Consider the following 10,486-nt stretch of genomic DNA (forward strand, 5'->3'; position numbering starts at 1 on the left):
GTCAAATTATTACAACCAAAAAGTCATTATGAATGATTGTTCAATGTTCGTACACACTCTCTCGTCAGCTTATCAACTTTTCGAATGTGAAACTAAATGCTGCAAAACCCTTTGACCGATTTCGGATCACCTGATAGCTTAAGATGGATTATCCCCTTGCAATATAATGGGAAACGATGAGGATTGAGGATACTCTCTCACACATATACGGAGATATGTAGAACGGTTCGTCGAACAAGAAGAATATGATGGTAACCGATAACTATACGTATGTGAGAGCACATTATACACATGATGCTTTTTAAGACACATAATAAAGGTATCATTCCATTTACCGCAAAATAATTTCCCATCGCATTCAATGTAACTACACACACACACAACATATTGTGTATAGACCAAAGTAGAACATAATTCCCTGTCGACTTTGATTCCCTTTTGGGATTTGAAGCCACACTATTTCGTATACAGTAAATATTCATTGAAAATTATTTCTTCGTTTTTTTGTGTTTATATGGAAATGGCTTTTCCACTCCTCGGGGATGGATGGGGGGCTTTCTTTCTTTTTTTTATTCTCTAAACATCTTTCGAAATATCCTCTTCTTACACACCACATAACCAACATATTTTCTTATTATTGAAGCATATAACATCTCGTTACAATTCACTGAATTTCTCATAAATAGAAAATAATTTTTTTATTTTGCCAACGAGATACAGAGACCATGCTAACGGGCTACAATAACCCACCACGTTTATTGTGCCCATAAATTTCCAGAGACCATAGGGCATTTTTCCGGGCAACGATGCTAACTGTACGAATAGCGTAAGGGAAAACCCATTTATCTAATCGAGAAAAACATACCGAAAAGTTATGTCTGCTTTTTATTGCTGTTTTCCGTTCGAGTGTATGAGAGTTGAGCATATACACGGAGGGAACTGGTACAATGGGCTGTTTAGTTGTCATAATGAGGTTTTTGATTGAAGCCGGAATCGCTCCGATTAGAAAATGGTTCAGCCTTTCACATGACATTTAAAGTCACGTATACCACCAGTCGGTGAAATGAAATTCTCACACGAGCTGAAAATTTTGACAGATGGTCCATACATTTTCTGTCAAAATTTCATTTCACTGACTGGTTGTATAGTTGACTGAAGCAGACGAATGAAAATCAATTTTCGAAAGAGAAGTATGACAGTTGGGATCAAGAGTCGGTCTTTTCCATTTGTCAAAGTGACGTTTTAAATGTCAAACAAAAATAAACTTGCGAAGTGGTCGCAAAATTCTAGATTTTTCTTCGCTAATGGAATTGAGAAAAGATAAATGATTTTGTTACGAATTTCAATTTTTTTTTCTTTTGACGTTTTAAACGTCACTTTGGCAGTTGTGTCAAGAAAAACGGTGACAAATTAGAGTGTACAACAATTATTCGTCGACATTCACTAGCGAATTTTAACAGTTTTAACAAGGCTACCCATATCGCAGCTGACAGTTGTCACTTAACGAACAACAATTGCTGTACGCGCAGTGAGCACCTCTATTTTGCTTCCATTTAGTTGACAGTTCTATCTTCAAAATTCATTTTGATTCATATCGGGCGTGAGGTAATCTGGCACACCATACGAATTGATGGTGTGCCAGATTCACCTCTAAGGGGCGAATCTGGCCGTCATGACTTTTCGTTACATGTAGTAAAAGGACGCATACTATGACCGCGTGTGCCAGATTCCCCGATGCCTCATATTGGCCTTTTTTAAACAGAGTTAAGTTAGGAAACAGTTCATCCGCTTATGACAACGAAACAAAAGCCAGGGAATCAAAACGAGGGAAAATTATGTACTAAACGAAGGCAAAATTGAATCGTGTTGAATATCTCCTTTGTTTACCTTGACAGTGTTGTCACGCTAACGGAATGAAAACGGATCTGCACTTCACTCCGTTTACTCACCGTTTAAAAAACTGCAATCTCTTTCCATAGTGAAGTGCAGATTAAGCTTTCTGACGTCACTTCACAATCGACAGTTCATCCGTTGATCCGTTTGCGTAACAAAAGCCGGTCAATAAAAATTAATTTTTGATAGAGAACTGTCAAATGGGGCAAAATTTAGTTGACAGCGGTCAATCAGACTGAGACAAAATCATGGTTGTATATATATGTGGGAATGGCATAATCGGTAGCGTGAATTATTTTCTGGAATTTTGTTATCGAACGATATAATCGATTGCGTTGACAGAGAATCGATTTGTTTGTTAGAATCATTTTTAGACGAACCGTTTTTGAAATAAAATAAATTGATTAGTGAGAAAAGTCAAATGTTCTGTTCTTTGAACAGCCCAATGGTTTCTACTACGTTTCTACATGGGGGCTCGTCCGGGAATTCTATGCTGAACTGTGCTGTGATTTTCGTACAAAGTTTAAGTACAATTTCAGTTCAATTACCGACATTTTTCCAGGGAAATAATGGCAATTTGCCTAATCTCTACGTATACAACGTTGAAGTTTTCGACTGAACTGAAATTTGACTACAATTTTGTACGAAAATCACATCAAAGCTCAGCGAATTTTTGGCGATAACGATACCAGAGATTGTTGTTGTACCGTTACTTCCTCGCATAATTGAGTGCTATTTTTAGATCCGCTCAAAAAACCATAGCTCGAATATTCATGATATGATTTGAGGAGTGTGGATTCATCGTTAGCCTCTCGCTTTTTTCACTATGATACTAGCAAACATTAAGGGGTTTCCAGCTGACCAATTGTCAAAATCATCAGATTTTAATTATTGAAATAAACAGCGACAGCTTTTTATGTGCTGGGACGCCATATTTGACGAACCTACCAAAATCCATCAGAGATATCGAATATTTTTCCTTCGAGTGTACACACAATGATCGAGATATTCGTACTATATGTGGTGTTTATGACGAGATATATGGGAGGATGGGTGGTTATGATTTGTGATAGGGCGAGAAATAAATTTTCTCTTTCTGGACAACCGTTTTACGGTTACGTTATATGTTCTTTATATTGCTGATGGCAGATAAACTATTTTCCAAGTGGCACAACATTGTGTGTTTTCGATGGAAGTTTGTTTTACATTTGGCCGCATGAAACGAGAAAATTCGCAATATTTCTCTGGTCGGAAAATAAAAAGTTTTTCCATTTTTTTTGTGTGTGGAGGGTTTGATTTACAAGGCCCAGTTTTATCTGGGAATAGAAAAACGGAGACAACACACGAAAACTTTGACTTTTTTTGTAATAAAATTATAGAGTCTCCAGAGCAGGCCACACACACACATCGCGCATACATTTTCCATTCGTCCTTCTACATATAGTTCCGTATCATCATTTCTGTTTGTTATGAACTGGTAAAAATGGAAAATGGAAAAGAAAATTCAGGTCGCCCCACACACAGCATCATCATACTTTTTCGGTACATAAAGAAGGTACATGTGTGCACAGAGATCACGTATAATAGATGGCCGGCTTGCCGCTACATTAATTCTAAATCATGTGCCCTTTTCTACTTTGGGTGAAATATTTGCTTTCTGCTACAGTTTTCGGTTTGAAGTGGGTGGAATGCTGGAATGAGTGGTTTGGGAAGGGGGCGAGAAAAAGGACTGATTACGGTAAAATGGCTTGAACTGTAAGTAGACATTTATTTATGTACATGGGTTGGCCATTTTTGTAGCATACGATATTTCATTCCGTGTCTTGAAAGAGTTTCGTCGGATGTGTGTGTGTGTGTGTGTGTGTGGGTATTCTTGCTTGCTTAGGTAGACATATTATATTGGTGATGTGATTCTTTAAGCCTTTGAGCAAATCAATTTTTGATGGGACACAAATAGTGTGATACTTGAATTAGAGTAACCGGAGGGGCTCGTTGGAAATATTTTAATCGTTTCAACGATGCGTCCTCGATTTGAAGCCGTTCAGTACGATTTTAGGGAGTTGTGTAATGAAATTGATGAGAAGGAAAATTTGGTATGTCGGAAAGTCAATACGTCGACAAATTATGTGGACACTTGTGTTTTCGTATGAAGCGCATTATTTCTCTGAGTTTAGTATCTAATCCCTTGGAAGTGGATATTGGCCTCGAAATCTTCTGTCAATAAGGCATGGGACACCGTGCAAGTTTACCCTGAAAACTACAAAAGTTCCATGTTTGTTTTAAAACTACAAAGACACCAGCTGAAGCAAATTTGCTGACAAGTGGTGGTGGCCCCATGGCAAAAAAAAACTTGATGGATTGAGTAAGACATTTTATTGCCTGTCCTATGCAAAAGTTCATCATTACACGTCAGATTGCCGCCTGTGAAAGTGATGCATTACATGGAGTATAGGTTCATTCCAAGTAAATGTAAACGCGAATTTTGACTGGCCGAACGAACAAGATTTCATCCACAGAGATCGGTTTTCACATAAAAGTTGATGAGGTTATGTCTCTATGGATGAAATTTGACAGTAATTTGACAATTATTATTAGTCCTTATGCCGTAAAAAGGGCTCCGTGAGCCTTAAGTTACGTAAATTTTTTCTTTGTTGTATGTTGTTTGCCACGAAAAGTTGTGAAACAAATTTTTTTTCCGGAAAATGGAAAATCGTTTTTCCGGACGGAAAAGCCATTCATATGAAAACCTTCAAAGTCGAATATCTCCTAAAATAGAAGATCTTTTTGAAAAATTTCTTCTGTTCTAGAAAGTATGACTCATTACCGATATTTCATGGAAGAACTTCTTTTTTTTGAGGAGTTGGAATGAAGTCGTTATAAGAGTTCCATCAAAAAGTGTCCTGGAAAATTCATCAACTTTAAATCCATCGATCAAAATCGGTTCAATTCAATTTTTTTAAACATGCATTTTACTTTATAAAGGACCATATTACCTAGAGCTTGTCATTAGTTTTGTCGTCGTTATCGATAACAGATGAGATAACAGAGAAAACTTTCAGCTGTAACGTCTGGTTAAGACTGTTATGATGGGGAAAATTTTGAAAATTTCTTTGGTCAAATCACATTTCCCTGTCATAACAGAATATAAGCGAATAAACTGCATATGAAACCTTCGTTGGAGGTGCCACAATTTGTTCTTCTTCAGTACCTCATTCTTTACATTCTCTTTTCTGGTGAAATACCTTCACTCTGTGTCCATGAAACCTCATCGCTGTGAAGTTGGTTCACAAGAAAATAGAGCACTGACATGAGTAATTTTATGACGTAATGTAATAATAGAATCCTACAAAAATCTGCTAGATTTGAGGTTTAGTGTAGCACTTCCCTATGACAGAGAGATGCTAATATGACGACTGAGACGTCGTTTCGACGGATGGAAGGAATATGTCGAATGACAGTTAGTTTTTTGAGAGCGAATTCAATATACTTTCTCTCAATGAGCTTTCTGTCATTTTTTCGCATCAATCAACGTACTAGATCAGCAAAAATTTGTATGAAAACTGCGATTCGCTTGGGAGGTGTATACTAAACGTAACAGATAAGAGAAGCGTTGCAATGGGATACGATAACACAGACACATTGAGTATACTCTTTCAAAACAAATGGCACGTTAACCACGGCTCTAACAACCCAATTCGATTCTTTAAAACGCCACAACCGAAATATTAGGTATAACGGGACTTCATCGAGGATTTTAACGATGAAAATTCAAATTTCGCTACCCCTATTCAAATAAGGCTGGGGATCAATTCAGATTATCCTATCTAACCGACCCGACGAACCCTTTTCAACGGGATCGACCATTAAATACGATTTCAGACGGAAATCTTTTACCTGACAATGGATTGCTTAAAACCTAAAACCCATTCTTGTGCAAAAAAAAACCTCGAAAATACTTTCAGTCTTTTCAATAATGTAATGTGCATCACAATACACAATTATTTCACAGTTGCACGATACGTTGGCATATATAACGCGATAATATGTTACGAAATCAGAGACATTTCATTTTGGCAAACGTTTCATTCATTTATTAAAATTTTCGGTTCGATCTATGCGCGCTGAATGCGTATGGAGATATTGAGGGATTCTTTTGAAAAACAGAAGAAAGAAATCGGACACATTTTCGAGTAGAATTTTTTGCATGTTCCCAGAAAGGTATTCCACCCTACAAGCTAAAATCACTTTCCAAAAAAAAAATCTTCGAAGCTTTTGTGGCTAGTGGAGGTGATCAGAAGACGGAAAACTTACATTTTTCTTACAGAGGTACACGAAACGTACATGGTCGTGCGGGGTGTCATTGGAAAGGTAATTTCACGTATTTTCAGAGCAAATAGGGTCTTATGGGAGCTTGGAAGCATCTACGAAGAAATATGAGCACTTAAACATTTCAACTTCTCATATTTCATCGTAGATGCTTCGAATCCCCGTAAAACCCTATTTGCCCTGAAAGTACGTGAAATTACTTTTCCAATTGTATTTTGGTTTTCTTGGTTTTATGCGGCAAGAAAACACCAAGAAAACCAAAATGCAATTACGAAGACACGGCAAATAAAACCCAAAACAATTACTTTTCCAATGACACCCCACATGACCATGTACGTTTCGTGTACCTCGGGAAATTTCTGTGAGAAAAGTGCAAGTTTTCAATCTTTTTCGGTTGAGAAATTCAACTGTGCATATCTCAGTGCGGATGAATTTTAAACCGAATAAGACCCTATTTGCCGCGGAAGTACATGCCATTACCTTTCTAATGACATTCCATACGACCCTGTACGGCTCGTGTAACTGGAGAAATTTCTGTAAGAAAAGTGCAAGCTTTCGGTTTTTGATGACCTCTTACCAGCCACACAAGCTTCGAAGAATTTTTTTTGAAAGTGGTTTTGGCTTCTGGGGTCGAATACCTTACTGGGCACTTATAAAAAAGTCCACTAGAAAATGCGTCCAATTTCGGTCGTCAGTTTTCCGAAAGAATCCCTCTCTTAGGATGTTTTTACCGAACCGACGTGAATGTATGCCTTTGGTATTAAATATTTAAATAAAAATAAAATTTGCGTTCGGTTGAACCCTTCCTTGATATCGAACAGATTTTGTTTTCGAAACAAAAAAAAAATGTTTCAAATTCCACGTTCGGAATAACATTCTAGATGAGGCATGTGCGTGTGTTTGGTATAGACAGGAATAACTCGTCATTATGAAAATATTGTCCTTTGTATACAGGAAAAGACCGAAAGTTGTTTGGATGCGTTTCGATTTCTATTAAAACATTTCAGGTAGAATTTGGATGTTAATTCAGTTTTTGCATAGGAGAAAGAGTCGGTTTTGGTTTTGCATCGACAAGAGGGTTTTGTTGTGTAGATGGTGAAAAAAATGCGCATATGCAAACCGAACAGTTTTATTGCGATTGTATAATAAGCGACGACACCCCATCCCATATCAGTTTTTGGGTCTTTAGGCTGAATAGCAACAACAACAACAGGGATCAAAAAAAATTGGAAGATGAACAATAATCGTGCACGAACGCACGAGTGTTTGCATTTTAATCAATAAATAATTTCGATTTTTGATCTTTCAATGAAACATCTGCTTTTTTTTACCGGTCTCGATGAGTGTATTACAGCAGCACGCTCAGAATAATTATTTTAACGAAATCGGTTTAGTTATTCAAATATCAGATGAAACAGACGATTTCCGATATTCTGCGTTCCATTCAACCTTCTACACAGTCTATTACTTCGTGTGATCGCAGTATTTTCAACGGATTTTGATACAAAAATCTTTTACTTCATTTGTTTTGCCATACATTTTGCTACATAAATAGCCGCATCAGTTAGACCACGACACTTATTGCATCGTCGTTTTTGATAACATATTAGAGAACGTCAGATTTTCTTAACGCTAAATGCCACACACTAACGCTAACACTAAATCCGTACGCTAATGGCAAATGCCGACGATAAAGGCAACATTAACGAGTTAGCCGACGCCATGTTGCTTTTAAATTTAACATCTGTGAGGCCAGCAATATCAGGCACTTTTTCATCTCTGAATATATCAGCAATCGCTGTTTGAAATTTAAAAATTAATTCATTGCCATAATTCTAAGGTCCATTAATATGAGATTCGCCTTTTATTTGCAAGAAATTTACTGAAATTAAAAATTTATTTATGAAATATGGATACATGGTCGGCCATTTTGATGTAAGATTAAAGAAATCAAATGCAGTGCAATATGAAATAGAATCAATTCGAATTGGAATCAAAAATGGCCGACCATGTATCCATATTTCATAAATAAATTTTTAATTTCAGTAAATTTCTTGCAAATAAAGGCGAATCTCATATTAATGGACCTTAGAATTATGGCAATGAATTAATTTTTAAATTTCAAACAGCGATTGCTGATATATTCAGAGATGAAAAAGTGCCTGATATTGCTGGCCTCACAGATGTTAAATTTAAAAGCAACATGGCGTCGGCTAACTCGTTAATGTTGCCTTTATCGTCGGCATTTGCCATTAGCGTACGGATTTAGCGTTAGCGTTAGTGTGTGGCATTTAGCGTTAAGAAAATCTGACGTTGCCTATTATAACAGTCCGTAAGAGGCTCCTCGTTCGCTATCGTAAAAGGTTTAAAACTTAAGGCCGAAAACACTCTGTTGGGATCGATCGACAATTGTGCTGCACTCTTGATTGTAATTCGGTTGGTAGTATAGGTCGCTCGCGAATTTAATCGCACGTTTTTAAGTGTTCGCTCGTGTTTCCTGTTCTATTGTTTGTTGTAGTCGCTGAAATTCAGTGCTTATGAATCGACCTACATACTTCACTAGGTGGGCACTACAACCTGTGGTTTTGGCCTCCTTCAGAATTCTTCTCCAATTTATCTCTCCCTCTTAGTGCTTTCAGATCCGGCTCAACTGCATTTCATCTTGATTTTAGTCTTCTTGGTTTGTAGCTACCATCGGGATTTGTATTTAGCAGCTTCAGGGGCACGCGTTCTAAATCAATTCTCTGTACATGACCGAGTCCATCTTATTCGATTGGTTTTGATGAATTTGACTGTATTGGGCTCTTTGCACAACTGATACAGTTCCTTCACCAATTTCCTTCCACATTCACTACTCCAAAAATTGACCGATGAATCCTCCTTTCAAACACCAAAAAATGTCTGCTCAGCTGATCTCAGTGGGTCATGAATGGTTTTCGTTTACTGTTAACGTATGGGTTGTTGGTCTGCGGTTAGACATTAAATTCGTCATGTTTAGTCTTTTCTCACTGATTTGGAGACCGAACTCAGCACCCATCACTTCAATGTTTGTGAAATTCTCTGTAACGATATCAACATTCCGTCCAATTAAGTCTGGGTCGTCAGCATAGCCTATTAACGTTCCAACTTTCTGAGGATTGTATCGCTGGTTTCCATGTTGCTTTTATCACCATCTCAAGATCAATGTTGAAGAATAGAGCTGCTAGTCCTCCCATTTGTAGATTTGTCAGTTTAGGACTATCAGTGAAGATCTTGAAACACAGATCTGTTGATCCTTTGTTTCCATTCCCGGTCGTCACACAAATCATGGCAACCTTCCTGTTGCCGCTAGGGTGTCTGGTCCTATTGTAGCAATTTCCGAAGGAATCACCTCATAGTCTCCCAACATCCTGCGTCTTAGTTGAAGAGATTTAGGGAAATCGCATATTGGTTGTGCTCCCGTGCATCACTTATTTTTAAGAAGTGACCTGTGGTGGTTCTGAACATCAGATGACAATAAAGAACATTGGCAAAAAAGGTAGAAATTCGTAGTGAAAAGATTCTGTAATTTTGAAGATATTTGACTTAAACGTTTGTCGTACAATGGCTTTTCTTGTCGGAAAACACCATTTGTCGTTTCATGCTTAACCTAGCCCACAGACGACAAGCATAGCAACAGTTTTACAATTGAATCTATTACTTCATTTAATCTAAGCGTTTTAAAATCTTGTACTTCATTTCATTGAATATGGTTTTGTACTAATAATACCGCATTGGTCCGAGCTTGCCGCTATGTCTGAAGATGTTACCGATTACTAACGCCTGAACAGACTTTCTATTTACCGGCAGTCATACAACCGTTCGGTACAATACCTAACAGAAATTTCACTCTAAAGCGACGAAGACAAACTCCGACATTATTGAACATCCATTCATCCGATTCATGCGAATCTCTCGCTCTCCTTTTATTCACATTAGATATTTCCAATTTAATAACAACAAAATCTGACTATGACGGAAAAGAAATCCATTTTATTACATCAAAAACGTTAACATAAAAATAACCCACCCTATCAAGCAATTGGATACTTATTTCCTATCCTCCATTCGATCATACACATATTGTGTTGTTAGCGATATTATTATTGTATATATACGTAGAGACGGTAGGAGCCGTGTAGTGTGTTGTAAGATATTATTACAACATATTTATATATACATACGTGTATCGCTTGCGTACCATCATATATATATATGGTTGAAATGATACAGTGGAAACGAAATTATA

The 10,486-nt window shown here is 37.2% G+C and overlaps 1 long non-coding RNA gene across 1 annotated transcript; it reads left to right on the forward strand.

Annotated features, from left to right (window-relative positions):
- The first annotated feature begins 4,434 nt into the window (after positions 1–4,434).
- LOC119075988 lies at positions 4,435–8,099 on the forward strand. The gene is made up of 3 exons (XR_005087525.1): positions 4,435–4,466; positions 7,832–7,834; positions 7,976–8,099. It is a non-coding gene; the product is annotated as an uncharacterized LOC119075988 (long non-coding RNA).
- Positions 8,100–10,486: the final 2,387 nt, after the last annotated feature.

Source organism: Bradysia coprophila, unplaced genomic scaffold (genome assembly GCF_014529535.1).
Source record: "Bradysia coprophila strain Holo2 unplaced genomic scaffold, BU_Bcop_v1 contig_232, whole genome shotgun sequence".
Classification (NCBI taxonomy): domain Eukaryota; kingdom Metazoa; phylum Arthropoda; class Insecta; order Diptera; family Sciaridae; genus Bradysia; species Bradysia coprophila.